We start from the raw sequence: 20,832 nt of genomic DNA, 5'->3' as shown, positions 1-20,832 counted from the left end.
CTGGAGGTTTTTGTGCAGGAAGCACGATATCAATGATAAGGCCTGATGTATATTGGGGATCTTGGGAATGATTCTGACCACCTACCATCCTCGAACGCGCAACTAAATATACGTGCACGAATGTTTTTGTATTTCGCCCCTATGAGCCCCCACGGCCGGGGTCCAACCAGTGACCTCGAACTCAGAAGTGCAAGGTCTCACCCGCTCGGATACCAGGGCACAAAACTTGGCGCGCTTTGGGTATGGCTTAAACTAAGAGACTTGGAGAGCTGACAGAGCCACTAACAGCTACCTTAGAAAAAGAAAACGTAACGTACCAGCATGCAAAGCATACGCTAGGTTCCAATTCACATGAAATAACAAAATGAGCAAATTGCTTGTCGGCTTCATTGCTCGCCAGGAAAATGATATCAAGGGGAGATATGCGCCTTAGCCCATCCTTAGCGCGCAGTGAAAGAAGAAAAAAACGCTACATCTGTTCACAATGCTCTGCTTGACAAAATCTCATCGCGGGCGCCTTCAGCTTCGCGACATTTCCCGCAGCGGTGACCGTTTGCTGCCTGACTCACCGTCATCGGCCCAGTGTGCCAAGCAGGCAAAACATCATAGCCACCTTCAGATGATACGAGTGTGACACCGTCACTCAAACGTTTGATTCAACCGCTTTCACTTGTACCACAGAAACATCTCTAATTTTATTTAAGTGGTTCGAGAGAAAAACAACAAACGAAACAGACCCTTCACATAGGCGGTACCAACCAAAAACTGCTAAGTGCAGGCCGAAATGATGATTCCGCATGAGGCACTGAGTTGTATGGAGATGACGTACAGACGTCATCGCTCGGAGTGGCTATTGCTACCGCAACCAGGCGCTTTCAACACTCCTCTTCCTTTCGCCCTGGAATCGCAACCACCATATCGAGAAGTCGTGCCTTTTTACGTTGAATAAAGGATTTGCACATCATCATGGTCGCCATCGTCTAACCAAGCCAGAGTTGGACGGGCTATGTTCACTGCTTTTTATTTCGCACAATGAAACAGCACCCCCGACTTTTTTAGAGATCACTAACTACCACCTTCTATGAATCAACATTTAAAACAAAAAATCAGCGACGAGTGCGATACTCCTTACTGTAAAATTTGAGCGCAGCTCTATACGTCTTTTCATCTCTCCTTTCACTATTGTCGTTTTCTGCTTATATAGCTACACTGTTTATGCTAGGAAGCGAAAGCTGTGATAGCGTAGCTGGCGCGGACAATCTCTCTCTTTCTTTAATTTTGGGATTTTACGTGCCAAAGCCATTTTCTGATTATGAGGCAAGCCATAGAGGCGGATTCCGTAAATTTGGACCACCTGGCGCTCTTTAACGTGCACCTAAATCTAAGCCCACGGGGGTTTTCGCATTTCGACCCCTAAGAAATGGGGACGCCATGACCGGGATTAAATCCCGCGACCTCGTGCTCAGCAGCCCAACACCATAGCCACTACGCAATCACGTCGGGTCCAATCTGGCTCACGCGACACATTGAAAACGCAGCGAAGTGTGGCGCGACTACCTCGTTAATCGGTGCTAATCGGGAGATCGCAAGAGGCAGCTCGTGGGTAACGCGTGGATGAAGCGTGAGTGCCATTCACAGCAGCCGCCGCAGACAGACCTCCGCTCATGCAGAGCTTTGATTCCATACAGATGACGCGCGCTACTTCGCACCATATCGTAGCCATCGTCTCCTCACCGTCCATCTTGCGCGGAACTAAGCTTTTCTTCGGACTCTTTCGTTCCACCAGCGACGACAGCGGGCCCTTCGTCGCGAGGAAAGCGTAGCGTGCCACCAGTGTCAGCGGCGGCAACACCCAAGAGAGCGCCACATGGAGCCTTACTCGTAGCCGCTCATCTCGCCCCTTTCAGGGGGCCTCTTCGATTTTGCACTTTTGGCTACCCGAGGGCTGCCCGAGCCAGCCAGAGCGTCTTCGTTTTTCTCGGGTTGCTATGCCCACCGCGCCACGTACTTCCTCCGGGTGTTCGTTTTGCTCGGGCTGGATGGTTCTGGCTACCCGCAGGCTGCCAGAACCAGCCAGGACGATTTTGGCCTGGCTGCTCTCAGGAAGTTCTCTTGCTAGCAGACGACCAAAAGAGGCGATCGGCGCCAGCCGCCATCTTTGTGGAGCCTAGACAGATTGCAACGCGGGCGCTTGAGGACTTAAATTTACATCGCTCATCCAACTGTCTACGGTCCATCTTCAGATTTCCTTACTTCTACCGTCGTCTTAGGTGCTAACGCACCATTCCGCATTTCAAGGCGGTGCGATAAGAGTGGCGCTGAACCAAGGTCGATCCAAATAGGTCGCGAAGCTTCGGGCGAAAAGAGGTTCGAACAGATTGTCACCGGCATCAGCAAGGGGGGTTATGGGAGCAGCGATTGAAGCGTGACTATGTTTGGAGGGAACAAACATTGGGAAAGAAAAAGCATTTTTTAATTCAAGCGAGACACAGTTAGATTCAGTCAACAAAAATAAAATTCCTGGTCAATTTTATATATTCGTGACGAATTAAGAAAATACAAGTTTATTCTATTTTATTATTATTAATAAATGCATTTATTTTCGGCGCCCATCGTTACAGGGGGCCTTGACGCCATTATCACTTGCAATGCAATGCACGTCTTGAAAAGTGCAGAAAGGCGCACTCGTAAAGTTCACCTGTTGAAATACACCCCCCTCACAGTTTGTGCTTTCTTGCTTGTCGAAGTTTGTCTTAATTTGGTGACGCGGGTAGCTTAATCGCTTCTTAATCCGTTCAGTCAAAAGTAGTGAGTTACGACCGCCAGATAATTGTGTAGTTGTTTTCGTGCGACTGCGCCGGCCGATTAGCTTGGCTTCCGACGATAGGATCAGCACTCTACACCTAAAGCTTTCGTCGGCCTCCAAAGAAAGTATGTTCTGTGGAGGGGTGCGATTTCGACAACCGTATGGCCGGCCTTTTCCTGCATCGCTTTCCGCGCTGAAAGCTCGAAACGCCCATCAAGTCAAATGGCGGGGCATTTGAGTATATAGCTCCAAAAGCAGGCCAACAAAACAAATTTCGCACCTTCGAAAACAAAATGATGTCACTTCTGCTTTCAACGGACATGTCGCCACATTATTTGTTCTTCCGCCGGAAGTGTTCCCACCACATACAGATGGCGCTAAGCCCCATGAACCAAAGCGGTGCGATTTATAATAGGGCGCTATTCTGGGGCCGAATCTTATAACGGTTCGGTTGGGGAACCGTTCCTTTGGCCTCACCTGATTGGCCAAAATTTCGATTACGTCACAGGTCATCAGAGGCAGCGGGGCGGTATCGCAATTTTCGAATACGTCACGCATCTGTCAATCATCTTCAAAGCGGACCGGTTGTAGGAACCGGCGACGGGGTAGTCCGCTTTGGGTTCCGTTGCTGTGGCTTGGCTGTTGGCTTGTGACCCTGGCCGCGCGCGCCGGTCGCGCGTCCCCGGAGACACGCGGGCGTCGTGCGCGCGTGCGTTGGTTGCTTTGGAGGCTATTACTTGCCTTCGTCGTCTGCTTGGCGTTGCTCTTTCGGTGTCGACCACGGCTGGAAATGCGATACGCTTTCGAAGAAGTGACGGATAATGAGTTGCACCGCCCTTGCTGGCTTTCTATGTAGACCTGTTGCAGGCTACGCGATCAAATGGAGCGGAATCGGGTGCAAGCGTACCAGTGGTAATTCCACGCAGAGGAAGGAATATTGCGCGCTGCAGTTCATCGCCACCGGCCTGCAGCTCCCAGAGCTCAGTCGGATGCGAAGCATTCATCGGAATTGCCCAGATCTCTGCTGCCGGCATTGTCCACAAAGTTGCTCTCGCAATTACTGTGTTGGCCGGTTGAAGGGCTGGGTCAGCTTTGCCGTGACCGCAGTTTCAAAGTCAATGCTAAGGAGATATTTGCATGGTGAGATCGAATTCCCAGTGCTATCGCCAGTGTGTATAGCTCACAGATCGCCGTTCAGCAATCAGAAGGGTTCAACCTAGGCTGGTTCAGCGGTTCCTTCGTTCGGCTGATAAAACAATACAGTCAGGACGGGAAGGTATTGTGGAGCTCTCTTATTTGGCTGCCCTTTTTTCTCTAGTTCGGTAGTGCCATACTTTGTCTCTCAATTTCACGGCACAGCGCGCACCGTCAGCACCACACTCTTTGATTTGACTTCGCGCAGGCAATGCAGGGCCCGTATGTTCGATTTAAGTTCCACTGCTTCTGTCACGGGACGCGCCGTGGGGCAGATCGCAGGGATAGCGGCAGCGCGGCGGCGAGCGAGTCATGTCCGAGCCGATGACGAAGGGCGAAAAAAGAAGGAAAATTGATATAGTCGGCTAGTAAAGGTGTCCCTAAGAACCAGTTAACGGTTTTGTCGCGCTAGCTACTTGAGAAGTGCTGGCAGTGCGTTCCTGTTGCATGCATCGTGCGAGCTCCTGGTAGCAGACGACATAGCGCTGCGCTCTGCCAACTCCGTGGCCAACTCATCTACGCTTACGATACCGCCTGTGGGCTGAGAATGAAAAAGAATGACATTAATAAATTACTTCTGCATTGCGTAAACGCCCGGCACCACAAGTTTATACTTCAATACTTGGCGTATAATATTTAATTTATATTTTACATTTGTTTAGCAAGCAGAAACATTCTGCAATTCCTCGATTAGCTCGTCATTATAGTGACGTATACTTCAGAGGTGGCACCCTCTCATCTATTGGTCGCGTCCTCCCCTTCTTGCACCGCCGGCTTGGGAGGGGCACATGAAGTGACGTAAGTGGCGAAGCGAACGGTTCGTATTCCGAACCGCTATAAGATTCGGCCCCTGGACATTCCGCCATTTTCTTCGATGCGTGACGTAGGCGCGACGCAAACAAAATGGCGCTGGTGGCCCCGTTTTGCTTACGTAACGTGACGCCAACTTGATGTTTCGCCTAAGAAATTGAAATGAAGGCACTGAATGTAGCGTTATCGGTAAAGCAAAACAGTTTTCCTCCGCAGTAAAAATAAAGCAGCTATCTCAAAGCGTATGATTATTCCGTCGAAAACGCTTCTCGCTTCCGTCGTCTGCTGCGTACAAGCCATCGTCTGCTTCAATAGCTAGGATGCGTGTCCCCGGAAAATGGAATGAGCCATCACATGTTCGCGCCAACGCGCTTGTTTTCTTGCTTGAGACAACATACGCGACCAACCAGTGGTGATGCGCGCACGTTCTAGGCCACGTTATCGCTATCTCGTGAAACGCAAGTGACTCAGTCCGACTCGGCTGGCAGAGAAACGGCCGAATATCACCGATAGCGTTGCGCGCACCAGAGATATCCACTAGAGCGACGCAAGCGCCGGCGCTGCCATCTCTTGTTCATTTCGCTGGTTACTCGCACCGAGGGAGGAAACTTAATTCAAGGCGCCGCCTTGCGTACATTTCTTTTTATAAACTAGAAAGAGGCCGTTGTCATAACGTTTCATTGTGCGAAAAGGCATTAATCTTGATTACAATACAAATGCAGCAGTGAAAAGTGGACAACATTGCCGAAAGTTTGCTATGTGCAACCAATATTATTTCGTATAAACGCGTTCTTTTAAAAAATGATGGCCCCAACCACAAATGCCAACACCACCCGAGAGCGATGCAACTACTATGAGCACGCGTTATGAACAAAAGATTTTCGTGGTGCCAAACGACGGGGAAAATGTGGCGATACGCATTCATCTCGGCAGCCATTGCATATGGCTGCTCATTAGCATAATTCGCGCGGCTCGTCGCAGCAAAAATTGTGGCGGAAAATCTCAGCAATAGCGGCCCAGCGCAACGTCACGCATCGTCAAAATGACGTTTACGAAACAGCCCTTCCTGTGACGCTCCTCACGAGATATTCCTTCAGCCAATCAGCAAGCTGGCATGGCGCATATCTTGGATCACCACCACATATTCGCGCAATTGCAGATGCATTGCACTGGCTTCTGCGCGCTACCGCTCACATTCTTTTTTGAAGCGCTAACATCACAATATATCTGCCAAGGACCAAAAAAAATATGTATTAGTCCATAACATTTGCAGCTCCACGTCACGTTTCGTCATCGTGATGAAAACGCAAAATGACATTTCGCAAAACTTCCGTTTCCCTGCACACATTTCAAGGCACGTGAGCTCTCCACAACCAATCAGAGAATCAACATGGCGGATAATGGCGGCCGTGCAGCCGCCATGCGTGTCGAGAATAGCACCCATATTCAAGGTAGCTGGATGGATGGATGGATGTTATGAGCGTCCCCTTTGGAACGGGGCGGTGGGTTACGCCACCACGCTCTTGATACTATACTACCTAATATTCTACCTAGGTTGAAAAATTCTATTCTACCTACAATGAAAAAAGAGACCAAAAAACACTATGAACTACCACGCCCAAATTTTCTGATCCCCTATTGCGAACTTTGCTTTTGTACGCCTCCGTCTTTTGTCGTTTCCCTACTTTTCTTCCACCAATCCTCCAGTCGCTTCTTAGTAATGTCTATTGCGACATCTGCCGCGCGCGCCACCTAAGAAGTTCCTGTAGCAGACGGCGCCCACGCTAATCTGCGGCGCCGCGGCATTCCTGAGGTGAAAAAAATATCTGCATACGCGCGGAAATAAAACCTACTGGTGCCTGACTGTGGTGAAAAACTAAAGAAGGGCCCGAACAGCTTAATCTAGTCCTTTAATTTCGAATGAGCGCTGAAAGAAAAACGCTCAAGAGAGCGGAATGAGGGCTTGATCGCCTCGATTCCGCATGTTTACATTTCGATCGTTTGCGTTCAATCACCGCGTGAGCCTTGGTGATTGCTTGCGCTTAATCCCATTTGCTCTGTCAATTATTTTGCTTGTAAGTGTGCTGCGTACACGTAGCGGTTACATTGAACGAAGAATTCGTGTAACAAAGAAGGCTGACAGTCGCTTGGACCGAAAAACTTTCGACATAACGTCGCTGAAACGTGCGACCCTCACGGTTACTAAACATCTTGTGCATGTGTGTGTGTGTGGAAACGAGTGCGCCAACAGTATTCTTGACGCTGAGTGTGTGTGTCCTGTAGCGATTACACGACGGCTGTTGTGTCTTGCAGTTCAATGCTACCAGGCAGTGCAACTGTCGTGAAATTCTGAAGTGGTGATATCGGGTCACCGAGTCTCCTCTATCGTGTTCGGGCTGCCAGAGCGATCTAATCTCGCGGCACACCAACATCGAGCGTAGTGTGTGCGCGTGTGTGAATGTGGTTGACTGTTCTCGTGGATCGTGCGACGTCGCCACGTAAACTTGAATCATGACGCGCATTGTTGTGTTTATGCCTTTTCGCCTCCGTGCACCGCTAAAGCTCCGTAAGAGTGAGAGGGCCCTTATGCGAAACTCACACGGATTAGCCTAGCTATTACTCCACTGTGTTTTGCTGGCAATCCGTGTATCGGTTCTGGCGTTTTTCTTATGTTAATTTGCAACTGTGTGTTTTTCATCAGTAGAATGGCTTCGCTGATTATTGAAACATCTTCGAGTGTAAGGGAAACTTGGAAGGAACGAGCTCGCAGCTGTATGTAATCTACTTTGATATATTGTATTACACTTTATTATTTGATGCCCGCTAGCAGTGGCTATGCAGAATTTGTTTTCAAAAGCAGAGTAATGCAGGCACTTAAGAATATATTTATTCACATATGCAATGCACCAAATACGATTAGGATATGTAGAGTTGGATGACTTTTTGGACATAATGTGAAGCGCAGTTAATAACGCGCGCACAAACACAGGAAAATATAAAAATAGAATTCGCTGGAATTGCGCACGTAACGCAATGCGGATATATGTCAGCGAGTTAATGCGCTTTTGTCACACTATTTACTTGCATGCTAGGTCATGCTGCACTTGCTAAGTCAACGGGCTAATAATGCACTAAAATCAATAATCTCCACAAACTTCGGCCGTCAACATTCATGCGCGCGAATGAAATACTATCGCAGCTCTGCACACACACGTGTATAGTTTCTCTCGCACCTTCGTATCGCTCTACATTACTTTCATAGCATAATCGTGCATTGACCGACAGTTCAGTGTTTCCGTCCAATTCTATGCGACCACATTTATCTTCTGGTTAGGTTTTGTTTGCCGCGCGGGATGCAAAATAACTTCTTGCCGTCCTCCATCTGATCTCGGCACCCATCCGCACAGCAACAAGGCATTTCGCTCCTTCGCATCCTTGTTCATAGTGAGCTATTCAGCAGGCTCATAACGTTCTAAAGTGAATATTCACCACAAACTTCGGCCATCCACATTCATGCACGCGAGTGAAATACTATCACAGCTCGACACACGCACGTGTATACTTTCTATCGCACCTTCGTATCGATCTACGTTACTTGCCTCGCATAGTCGTGCAGTTAGCGATGGTTTAAAGTCCTTCCGTTAAATTATCTGCAACCATACTTTTCTTCTGGTTAGGTTCTGGTTGCCGCGCGGGATGCAAAATAACTTCTTGCCATCTTCGTCCGGTTTCGGCACCCAACCGCACAGCAACAAGGCATTACGGCCCTCCTGGAACGAAATTATCGCAGCGATGTGCATAGCACAACAGGCGAAACCAGCGCACTTCGCCTGGCGTGCAGGAACTTTCATGGCGGCAAAGGGGCGGAACAAGGTCACATGTCACCGTTCAGCCTATCACTGGCGTCGTCGGCTGGATCGAAGCCTGTCGATACTTTGAAATTATTGAGGGATTTTAGGTGCGATGAGAGTGGAGCTGAACCGTTTGAAGCTTTTGTGTGTGCATGTGTGCCTGTCCCATGAAGGCTTCATCCCGGCGGTGATCAGCGCGCCGCGCTCTCATGCAAGCATGTTATCTGCATCGTGTTCCGCGCAAGTTGTAGACGCTCATTCACACACATTGCAGTACATTATCGGTTCGTCTTTCTCTGGTGGTGTTCCTTTTCCCATATCTAGCGTATGTATGCAGCGATATCTCTTTTTCTTGCAGTCAGCGAATGCGTTGCAGCTAGCCCGTGTTCACTCCGTCTCTCCGTCGTATGCTTGGGTGGCTGCTTGAAACCGATACGTATTCTAACTGCAGGCTGTTGACGCTAAGAATGCACTGGTTGAGTAATAGGCGCATGTACATTAGCTGATTGCTCCTATGATGGCGACCAATACTGTTTTTCGTGTGAAAGTTTTTCCTGGTCACAGGCGGATGGCATTTTCATGCATCAGCCGCACCTACGGCTCCTTAGGGTCAAAATCAGAAGCACCATCAGCCGAAAAAACTTTCTGAAATCGAAGCCTAAGCAGGTCACCGCGAAAGTTTATGCGCATAAGACGTGCCCGATATCCTGCTTTTTCCTGTCTTGTCAAATGATGCACCAGGCCAGCTCATCAATGTCTCCGGTGGGCGACATGATCGCTGCGAACTGAGATCCTTGAGCGATCGCTTTCGGGGATACACTCACGCGCGATTTCGCGTCTTGGCATCGGACGCGTCGGAGACCGTCTGTTACGCTGTGCAAGCTGAGGTTGGCCCAGTGCGTGTCCTGTGCCGAGTCACGTGAAATCTCGCGAAAGTGATCGTATCCCTCAATGCAACTATATATCTTTTCAAGCTGGCAACGCCTAAATGGGCCGACTACGCCTATATAGCGCGCGCCAGCCTCGCCGGGCGCTCCAATGCTGGTAGCATGTTTACATTTGGCGAGCTGTCCGAGCGTTCGATTTTGCAAACTTCGGGTAGCCTCGGGTTGTCTTGGAATCACAGCCCACGTCACTTCCTATGAGGACCTGAACTAGCTAGCTGCCATGTGGCTGCCAGAACTTTAAGAATCGCAGAGGCCCAAAAAGAGTTATTCCCGTCAGACACGCTGGCACTGCGGGCTTACCTCGAAAGCTGACGCTGCGGACGAGCGTAGCTCGCCCCACCTCACGCCAGCATGTCACCCCCCCTCCTTTGGACGCGCAGATGAGATTGCCCACGCGGCTGCGGTAGCCGTGGCCGCTAGGAACTCACCGCATGCGCAGGCCATTTTCCGCCTCCGCTTTCCGCCTAATGCTTTCATTTTAGCCTCCCCTCTACTTTCCTCCTCACGCTCCCATCTTTCATCTCCCGCGTTCGCTTTCATCTTTCACATTGCTCGATCGCTCGGGTATAAGGTAGGACTCAGAGGCACGCCGACGCTCAACCTAGGAGCAGGCGCCTAAGAGCTGCGCTTTAATATCGCCGCGAGTCTATTGCCTCTCCACTGCTAAAGCTGGGGCAGACGTGTACATCCCGCTCTAAGTTTAGCTAACCCAAAATATTATCTACAGATCGCTCACATCGCTTCACGTTGCGGACCAAAATTTGAGAAAGTAATGATGACAACGTAACACATTCACATTGATAACAAAGCACGCGCCAAACCGAAACGCCCGCAAACTCTGGGAGACCTACTTCAGTGCCAGGATTCGTCCTTTGCTGGTGCGTGTATCTTGCTATTCAACCAAATAAAGAAGAATAGCCAGCTAGTTCATGTGTGTTGTTCATTATCTCAGGAATATCGCATATGAGCAGTGGAGTAGTCTGTTACATTGTTTATATACTCGCAAAAAAAAAAAATCTCGCCGCGCATTGAGAGCACTTCCGGCCACCCAAGTTTCCAGCTCCGCATGCTGTAGACGAAACGACGAAGAAGAGCAAGATCTCCGGGTTGCAGGCGACTCGGCAACAACACTCGGTCGTGATTCACGTTTGGACGCACGTCGTGGCTGCAACCACCCGGGACGAGGCATCTTCACGAAAGGAAGGCACTCACGGTTCTGGTAGGGCAGTTGGCGTGAGTAGCGCTGCCTTTATAGCTTGCCCGAAACGCCAGTGATGACAATAAGCTATGTATTTCTGGTATAAATCTGTAATCGATAGTATTTATCGACACATTCGGGGGCTACTTTATGTAGAAATATTGGCGCCATCTACACCAGATATTATCTTGAGTAACTTGTCTGTTTTAATTAAGCGCACTAGAGCCTTTCCGTCGAATACCCCAAGTGATTCGAAACAATCAAACAAAAGCGAACTACGTCTACAATTTCTTATATGGAAATTGGCGTAGTCGATGTGTTCATTGTTTCAAACCATGCCGAAAGGTTAAACCTGCAGCTGGATAAGTGTCTTAACTTGGTACGACGTTATGACGGAAGGACAGCGCAAAAAAGGACAAGATAGGTCAGGGACTTTTCTTGTCCACGCGTTCCATTTTCGCGGTGTTTCCGTAATATTAGCGATATAATGCTGGATCGTAAAAAAGTGTCCAAGACGTTTCGTTTAGCCACCCGAGATTTAAATGAAATGAAAAATTATGGCGTCGGGGGAGGAAGAAGAAGACGCCGGAGTGTGCGGACGAATTCAATTCGGCTCTTGTTTCTATACCACACTGTAAACGAAAATAAACCCAGCTGAGAGTTTTTAAGAGGTGATGTGCCCTAAAACCTCCCCTCCTCAAATATTTACTCCGATGTATGGGAGCAAAACTGCGCCATTCCCTCGTTTCACTCCGCTGGCTAGCTGCCGGAGTATTAAGGCGACATGACGCGATTTTACTCCGCTTAAAAATTTTGTTCTCCCGTTAAACTCCGACAGGGAGTTTTGAAAAACTCCCCTCCGCCGATACAGGTTAGTCACGTGGCGCTTCCCATGAGGCTGTGCGCCTCGCCAGCGACCGGGCGCGTTCGGCGGAGCGGGCAGTGCTCATGGCTGACGGTTTGTTTACGTCTGTGAAGTGTCGTTACGTGACAGCGTTTCGTCAATTTGTTTCCCGTATCTCCTTCCAGAAAGTGTTATAGGCATGCCTGAAGCTCACTGTATCTCAGCTTCAAGTACATTAGCTGTGATCACTTTGCTGACAACGATGATTGCAAGAACCACGTTTTCAAGTGCGGAAAAAGGCTTAGGTATACCTCGAAGCTGCTCGCTGGCTCGTGATGTCGGCTCACGTTCTGGCTGTGTTTCCGTGCTGCGTCACCCTGTCTTGTGTTCTTCAGTAGGTGAAATGCCACTTCTATGTCCTTTTGAGTACATGCTGACAACGTCCGGTGTAATGTTTGTAAGGACCGCGTAGCAATGGCAACGGCAGCCACTGTTCGAGCGACGACATCCGTGCTAGTCGCGCATGAATGGCGTAACCCAAGTTCGTTGCGGTGCTGTGTTGCCAGTGAGAAAGACCGGAGTGCAAGCAACTGTTTTTATTTATCTGTGAACGGATATCCTCGCCCGAAGAAAAACGGTAGGACATAAGTATATATGTGTGCTTAAAATAAAGCTTCTTATTGAGCGATGTGAATCGAATTGTTATCGCGCATATAGGTTTTGGTCACGTCGTTGCTTGCGATATTGCATTAACATTACGCTCTATCCGAGACACTGATTTAGACGCATGCCTGCTGGCTACGAGTTTAGGGGTTCACTCGACAGATCAGCGATGTAGCTCCTTTTCGCAACCGAGACAGATTGCTTGTACTCAGAGCAAGTAGTGCGGTGTATAAAATGTATGTCTGCGCGTTTTTCGGTGTTACGTCGGCTGCTGCGGGTCATGCTCACACGTAATAATTTCTTGCTACGCTACCACTATATCGAAAAAATGAAATTTTGCTATGCAGCACATGCACTTACACTTTTCTAGCTTACTGTAACTAACGCACTACTTTTTGGCCGCGAACGCCGGCAGTGTGCGAAGTCGCTTCAGCACTCACAGAATGGCATAGTTTTGAAAAATAACGCCATTACCTTTTTTTCTCTCACTATTTTGAATTAACAGTTTTGTGTTGATTAAGGTATTCTGTTAGTTTCAAAGAGGCAGATCTCGTATGAACAAGCATGTGAGTCGTAATTCTGAAAACAGCACAGCTGCTCCCTTGGCGGTTTCGAGGCACACAGTATCGTGGCTATATATACTGGCACCGTTGCATCTTGAGTATCGCGTGTACGTGGGATGTCTTTCAAATTTCTGCATTGGGCGTTTCTGGAATGTTTATGTATGTCATGATATATGTGCTTTCATTGACTTGTTTCATCGAATTTGACGCGGTCTCGTGTGCATATTTCGAAATTTGACCAGCAGCCTCTGCATGTAAACATGTTGGCGCAAACTGACGCGATGCCTCTTTTTATACTCCCATTGCACCTCGAAAAAACTCCGTCAATTGCAAAGCAAAAAATAAAAAAAGACAGAAAAAACCTCCCATAATTGCACGCAATAATTCCGCTCGTACGGAGTAAAAATTCTACTCCGATCATACGGAGCATAATAAACTCCGAACCGGGGGGTCGCTAGAGGACAAGCAGTATACTCCCACCTCGGAGTTATTTCCGTTTACAGTGCAATGTTTTCGCGGCGATCTTTCACGATTTCAAGGAAATATTTGTGCAAGATGGCTTTGTGAAGTTGCACAGACCCTGTGGACACTTTCCTGGACACTGTGAGTGTTTATCTCTACCGTCTACAGTGGTTTTGCCATCGTCACCCGGCCGCCGCCTCGCTAGTCCTAACGAGGGGAGCTTCTAATCCGACGTGTCGAGCGCGGCGCCGCTTCTGGCGCCTTGCTCTCTCTTCCACGTCGTCACCGCCGCTGCATGGGCTATAATTCTTGTGCTCAGACATGGAATACCAAGTGGCTGGGGAGGACATTGCCGAGGGGGAAATCACCCCGGATCAAGGCTGGCAGACTGCCACGTCTCGCCGCGCCGCAGCCAAACGTGAGAGCGCTAACCATACTCCGCCATATGGCGTGTTGAAACGTGGAAGAACTGAGACTTGCGGCCGTGAAAACGTTAAAAACACCATCATCTGCGCGAGCAGAATGCCGCCATTGCCAAAATATGACATCCGTATTATTATAAGGCCTCGTGCACGGGGGACTTAACATAGCAAACGTTGGCACTGCGGTGGTTGCCGACGCCATTGGCGCCTCGGCTGGCCTCGGCCCGGCACAACAACAATCGGACACGCTTTGTCCCAACAACAAACAGAATATCTTAGAGGCAAGTACTCCGCTCAGAGAAAATGCTAACCGCTACGTGCGAGTAAAGCAAATTGGCATCCAAGGCGTCACCCACGAGATCAGCGCCTACGAAGCGGCACCACAGTCCACTTGCAAGGGAGTCATCCGCGGGTCCCCGTGAAAGACGGGCCGACGGACAATGACTCGAAAATCGTCAATGACAAAAATCCACTGGCATTGGCCGCCAAGCGCATAGGCACTGCCACCGCAGTAATCGTGGCATTCGACGGCCATCGCGTGCCCAATTTCGTGCGCTATGGCTCGGCCCTCATGCACTGCAGGCTGTACCGCAGGCAGGTCGGCATATGCTACGCCTGTGGTCGGCTCGGCCACCGTGCGGACGTGTGCCCAAACCCTGGGGAAGTTATTTGCCGGGGCTGTGGTGCCCCAAACCCCACTCGGAAGCACCACTGTGCACCCAAATGTAAGTTATGCGGTGGCCCCCATCTCACCGCTGACAAAGCCTGCAAGGAACGCTACCACATACCATACGTGGTCCGTCGACGGCGATGGGAGAGAGCACGCTCGACGAGGAACGGTGACGACTGCACTGCAATGCCCAAGTCCGCCATCGCTACCACCGAAGACGCCTACCCGCAAATCCTTGGAGGTGCCCGGGCCGCTGACAACAACCGATCCCAGTCCAGATCCAGGGGCCGATCTCGGAGCCGCTCCAGGCGGGCATCGACATCCCGGAGCCGACTACGGGCCCGCTCCCATGGTGCGCCGCGCGGCGCATCTCGGGACCGCTCCATTTCTCGCTCCAAGTCCGGGCCCGGGTCCCGTTCCGGCTCCCGTTCTGGATCCCGCTCCGGGCCCTCTTGTCAACGATTGCGAAGCTCACCGGCACCACCAACAAGCAACAAGAAACGAGGCGCCCTCACCTGGACAGATGTCGTCCGGGGAAGAAGAAACGACACCACATCACAGGTAGGGTCGGGCTCACTCCCAGAGCACATTACAGACACTAACACATCCGAGATAGCGTTACTCAAACACGAAAACGCCGCTATGAAAGAGACAATCCTCAAACTCACGGCCGCAGTTGCCGAACTACAGAACGACAGGAGCGCGCGCGCAGCCAATATGCCCGCCGCCGAAAACGCCGCCAAGGCAATAGCCCCGTCACCACCGCCACAACCTGTTAGCGCTGATAGCGCCGACGGCGAGAGCGCGCCCAAGAAACGCGCCGTCGCTCGCGCCCTACCAGAACTGAAACCCGAGTAAGAAGAGATTAAAAGTACGCTGTCGGCAATTAAAGAGAGCCTCCGCTTTCTCCGAGAGAATATGGCCCGCGTACAGTCAACCCTCGCGGCCCACGGTAATCGGTTAGGGACAGTCGAACATTATTTTGAAAACGTCGTAGCCCCCGCCATTGCCGCTGCTAAGCCGGTCTCGCCACAACAACCCACGCCAAATCCACCCGCACACGCGGCCCCCTTCCAACCGTCAAGCGCTCGGGCCGACCCCTACAAGCATCAAGATGGCCAGGCGAGATGAAGCATTCCGCATCTGGGAGTGGAACTGCAGGAGTTTCACTAAGCGGAAAGCCTCCCTGCAGCAATACCTACGCAGCCACGACGCCAAGCCCCACGTAATCCTACTGCAAGAAACTCTAACACACACCGCTACGTTCACCGGTTACCAGTGGTTACCAGGCCTTGCGGGTGGACGTGGTACCGCCACGCCTGTCTCTAAAAAGCTCACCTGCCTCGCGCATGAACCAGGCACGTCCGAGGTGGACAACGCCATGACGGAGATTCTCCCAAGCGACGTGTCCCGACAAAGTGTGTACATACTCAACGTGTACAGCAGCCCCAGACAAACGAGTCACCGTTTCCGACACCTCTTCCAGAGAGCCATTCGTCTTGCTGGCTCGAACCCGCTCGTGATAGCTGTCGACTTCAACGCTGCCCATGGCACCTGGGGTTACGTATATGACACCCCAAAGGGCACCGCGCTGTGGCAGCATGCGAACGAGCTCAATCTCACCCTAGTGGCAGACAAGTCGTTCCCTACCCGTATCGGCACATCCACGCACAGAGCCACCACTCCAGATCTCTGCTTCGTAAAGAACACAGCCGATGCCCGCTGGTCCAATCTTGCGGAGGATCTTGGCAGCGACCATCCCATACTGGTCGTGCAGTTACCCAGCATCGTCAGGAAGCCCAAGTCGTACACGTGGGTCGACTGGGACCTCTTTCGCAAGAATCGCGCCTCACGACTCCCTCCAGACACTGCCCCGAACCTCGAGACGTGGACGGCTGAACTCAAGGCCGATGTCGTTAATGCCACAAGAACATTTAGCACGGATATGCCAACCCACAAGATGGCCAGCCGCCTCGCCCATTTGCTCGAAGCCAAACAGTCTCTACTGACACGATGGAAGAGCCAGCGTCTCAACCGCAGGCTCCGCAAACGCATTGCAGAACTGAACCAGACCATAATGGAACACTGCACCACCCTATCCAAACAGCAATGGGACGAGGTGTGTAATTCCGTCGACGGACAGGTCCGCGACGGGAAGACGTGGAACCTCCTCCAACACCTGCTTGATGACACCAACACCCGCATGAACCAGCGCCACTCGCTCACCAAAGTCCTTCACCAGGCCAAAGGCACCGCTTCGCCGGATGACATCGTCAAGACGCTTGTGCATAAGTGCCTGCCGATACCCACAGGCCCGCCGACCCTACATCCCGATTACACAGGTACCGACAACAGCCTCCTAGACGCCGAATTTCCCGTCGAAGAGATAAGCCGGGCTCTCCACGAACTAAACGGCCGTTCCGCCCCGGGCTCCGATGGCTTAACCAACAAGCTTCTGCGGAACTTGGACGACCCCTCGGTCGTGTACCTGACGGGCGCCATCAATGACATGTGGGAGCGGGCGAGTAACCTGATGCTTGGAAACTCGCCCAGACGATCCTCATTCCGAAACCGGGCACGGCGCCTGGCGTCGATAACCTTCGCCCCATCTCGCTCACGTCGTGAGTGGGTAAGGTGGCCGAGGATGTCGTACTCAACAGAGTTGGCCGGTATCTCGAAGACCAGGACTGGTACACACACCACATGATCCGCTTCCGACCCGGGCTCTCGACTCAGGATACGATGCTTCTCCTGAAGCACCAGATCATAGACGCCGGGGCTACTTGGGGCACCCACGCCATATTCGGCCTTGACCTGGTGAAGGCTTTCGATAACATCCAGCACTCGGCAATACTAAAGGCGATCACGGCCTTAGGGCTCGGCCGCCACTTCTACGAGTTCGTCCGCTCCTTTCTAACCCGTCGCAAGGCCGTGCTCCGTGCCGGAGACCTCACGTCGAAAGAAGTCGAGCTCGGACAACGTGGCACCCCCCAAGGCTCCATCCTCTCGCCGACGCTGTTCAACCTGGTGATGACTGGGCTCTCAGAACGCCTGTCGAAGATACAAGGCCTCAACCATACGGTATACGCGGTCGACATCACCATTTGGTGCTCCGCGGGGTCGGACGGCTTTATCGAATCCGCTCTGCAGGAGGAGTCGAAACTGCCGAATCCTATCTCGTCCACACGGGCCTCAAGTGCTCCTCCGCCAAATCGGGGCTGTTATCGTACAGCCTAAAACGACAAGGCAAAAGGCCTAAGGGATGGAAACCACCGACCGAGCGCAACATCACTGTCCGCACCAGAGACGGTCGCCCAATCCCCAGGGTCGACTCCATCCGAGTACTGGGAATGATTATCGAGGCGGGCGGATCAAACATCCAAACTGTCCACAAGCTGACGACAAAGACGGACAACGCAATACGACTTGTACGCAGGGTGGCCAACTGTCACCACGGCCTCAAAGAAGACAATCTGCTGTGTCTCGTGCACGCGTTGAGTCCTATGTCACTTCACCTACGTCGCAGCAATGCATAAGTGGAAACAATCGGAGCGTGACAAGCTCAATACACTCATCCGAAAGGTAGTGAAGCGGGCCCTTGGGCTCCCGATCACGACGCCAGCGTATCGACTCCTCGAGCTTGGGGTGCACAATACCCTCGAAGAGATCGCTGAGGCTCAGGAGAGAGCGCAGATGATACGACTGACGATGACGAAGACCGGCCGTCACATCTTGCGCAAGCTCGGCTACTTCCCACCGAACACCCAGGATCCACCGGAGCTTACGCCGGTTCCCCGCGAGCTCCGCGACCTGATCACGATTGCACCCATTCCGCGAAACGTCCATCCGGAAGACAATCGAGGCAGGCGCCTAGCCCGGGCCACCGCGTTCCTCAAACGAATAAACAAGAAAGCGGACGACGTCGCTTTCGTGGACGCCGCCGCCTACCGATGCAACCGAGCCTTCGCCGCGGTAGTGGTCCCGTCCTCGCAACGGACTTTACACGCCGTCACGGTACGCACACGTGATTCCGAGGTGGTGGAGCAAGTGGCCATAGCCCTGGCAGGGCTCGACGATAAGCGAACGACAATATTCTGCGACTCGAGACCGGCTATCAAAGCGTTCGAGAGAGGAGTCGTCTCCGTCAAGGCGTTACGCGTCCTCCGCTGCGCTGATCCAAGCACCCTAACACACCACACCGTCATCTGGTTTCCTGCCCACCTGGGTCGCATCCCGGGCGCCCCGCCCAACCTCAACGAGACAGCCCACGACGCTGCGCGCGCGCTTCGACCGCGCCGTCACCCCCGGGCAACCACGCCTCGATGAGTTGGAAGCGAACAGGGACGCCCCAGTAACCTATAATAAAATAACCAAACACTTTTACTTCGGACGACGTCTCTTTCCACCCCCGCACCCCAAACTAAACAGGCCGCAGGCACTGACGCTACGCTTATTACAGACAGATACCCGCAGATACTCGCAGATACCCGCAGATACAGACAGATACAGACAGATACCAAACCCCGGCACCCTACACATCATCTACCCCGACGTGTACCCCGTCGATGCGTGCCCCTCATGCGGGGTCACGGCGACACTCGCACACGTGCTCTGGGAATGCAGAAACTCTCCGCCCGACTCTACCTCCGACAAGTGGGAGAAGACCATACGAAGCCCGCTCCTACAAGACCAGCAATGGGCCATCCAGCAGGCTCGCGCAGCGGCCGCCAGGTACTCCCTGTCGGTCCCTGCGTGGGAGACGCTCACTGCGCGCTGACGTGCGTCCTGCAGGACTTTGATTAAAGTTTTTCCAATCCAATCCAATCATGGCGTTACGAAGGTATTACAAGAGCGCCTTATGAGTTTATTTTTCGTGGTCAAGGTTTGGGTTGCTGTCTCATCATTTCATCACGAGCGCAATGATTAACGTTAGAGCACTCGCCAGAGCCGCTTCGACACTAACCTCATTTTGATAATTGCAAAAACCTTTTCTGCCCTCATGGATTATATCATTGATGACTTGATTTATTGATTGATTCAATAATTCATGACGTGTAACGTCCCAAAGCAACACTGGCGTTACGAGAGACGCTGTAGTGGAGAACAAGAAATTAATTTTGACCCGATGAGGTTCCTTAATGTGCGCCTAAATCTGCGTTCCGTTTGCGTTCCGTTTCTATCGAAATGTGGCCGTCAAGACCGGGAATCTAACTGGTGAAATCGCGGCCTTCCTTCACCTTCACATCAAAGCATGCTGGTGATCATGTGTTTGCGCTTGTATTGTTGATAGTCGCATAAGCAGCTATGTAAAGTTGTGGTCGCGCACAATGGTCAATAATGTGGCATTTCAGCTCTGAGAGCGCTCACATGATGCCCCTTAGCCGTATTGAAACAAGATTTTAAAATTCTACATGCGATACCGCAGCCGATTAAAACTCTCACCGGCCCCAGAAATTTTCATTTGCACCCTAAATGCTCGTTCGCACTGAGACACTCCGCGTCTAGACCAGCGCGAAATCCAATTCGGTGGCGGCGAATTCCGCCTAAAAGGCTGTCTCTACGCCGATAATTTACACGCCGATTCCTGTTGATGCAACCGCCAGAATTCCATAACGAGGACTGGGTCATCCTTCGTGGCAAATCGCACTGACCCTGTTCGCCTCGAAAGGCTGTGTCGAATGCTTATTTCTCGAGTACGGAGATGTTACACACACTGTGAGAAAGGACTGTTCTGGACGACAAGCGGCATACCAAGTAGAAGTATAAAGTCCTGATGTGAGAACTGACCCGAAACATAAAACACGCACACTCGGCGCAAGCAGAGAAAGCCTCATAAATAGTGGGGGAGGGAATACCCCGCGCGAGCGTCTAAGCTACCCGGCAGATCAGGCTAGTACTAACATGCACCACACGCTCCAAGTTTTTGCAGTGATCCGAGAGCTGGCAGTAGCTCTGCTGGTGCATATGTCGAGGAATATGAACGACGTTGCTTTTCGGTGGCAAGAGATTCTGCGCCACTCTAGACGCCGAATGCCGCAGTGTGAGCGAACCAGAGCAATGCGCAATCGGTAGGCGTGCGCGTGGCCGCCACCATGCTATGTAGCGAAAGCCGAGGCACATAACTGTGCCAAACTTGGCTCAAAAGCCAACTCCACAAATTATCATTGTCGCAAAAATTAAAACTGAACAAATTTACCTACACTTGGTGTCCTGGTATCATGCACCGTTCCAAAAAAAAAGTTAAACCTTCCATGCGAATGAAACCAACTGTCTCATGTTAGAAGAGACCCGAAAAAGCGACCAGTATTCTTTGTGTTGTTCAACAATTATTAGTTTGTACTAAGTAATTTAATAACGTTTCAAATACTGTACTTATGCCACACATTCAACAGTGCAGGTTTT

At 51.3% G+C, this 20,832-nt stretch overlaps 1 protein-coding gene across 1 annotated transcript in view; it reads left to right on the top strand.

Annotated features, from left to right (window-relative positions):
- Nucleotides 1-10,697: 10,697 nt before the first annotated feature.
- The window catches only part of LOC135913890 (uncharacterized), a 45,650-nt gene continuing 35,515 nt past the window's right edge, over nucleotides 10,698-20,832 (top strand). The window contains exon 1 of the mRNA XM_065446570.1: nucleotides 10,698-10,827. The gene's annotated coding sequence lies outside the window, so the exon portion shown is untranslated. The remainder of the gene's footprint in view (nucleotides 10,828-20,832) is intronic.

The sequence above is a fragment of the Dermacentor albipictus genome, unplaced genomic scaffold (genome assembly GCF_038994185.2).
Source record: "Dermacentor albipictus isolate Rhodes 1998 colony unplaced genomic scaffold, USDA_Dalb.pri_finalv2 scaffold_28, whole genome shotgun sequence".
NCBI classification, from domain to species: domain Eukaryota; kingdom Metazoa; phylum Arthropoda; class Arachnida; order Ixodida; family Ixodidae; genus Dermacentor; species Dermacentor albipictus.
Note: the sequence above shows the minus strand (reverse complement) of the source record. Positions and strands in the feature narration are given on the sequence as shown.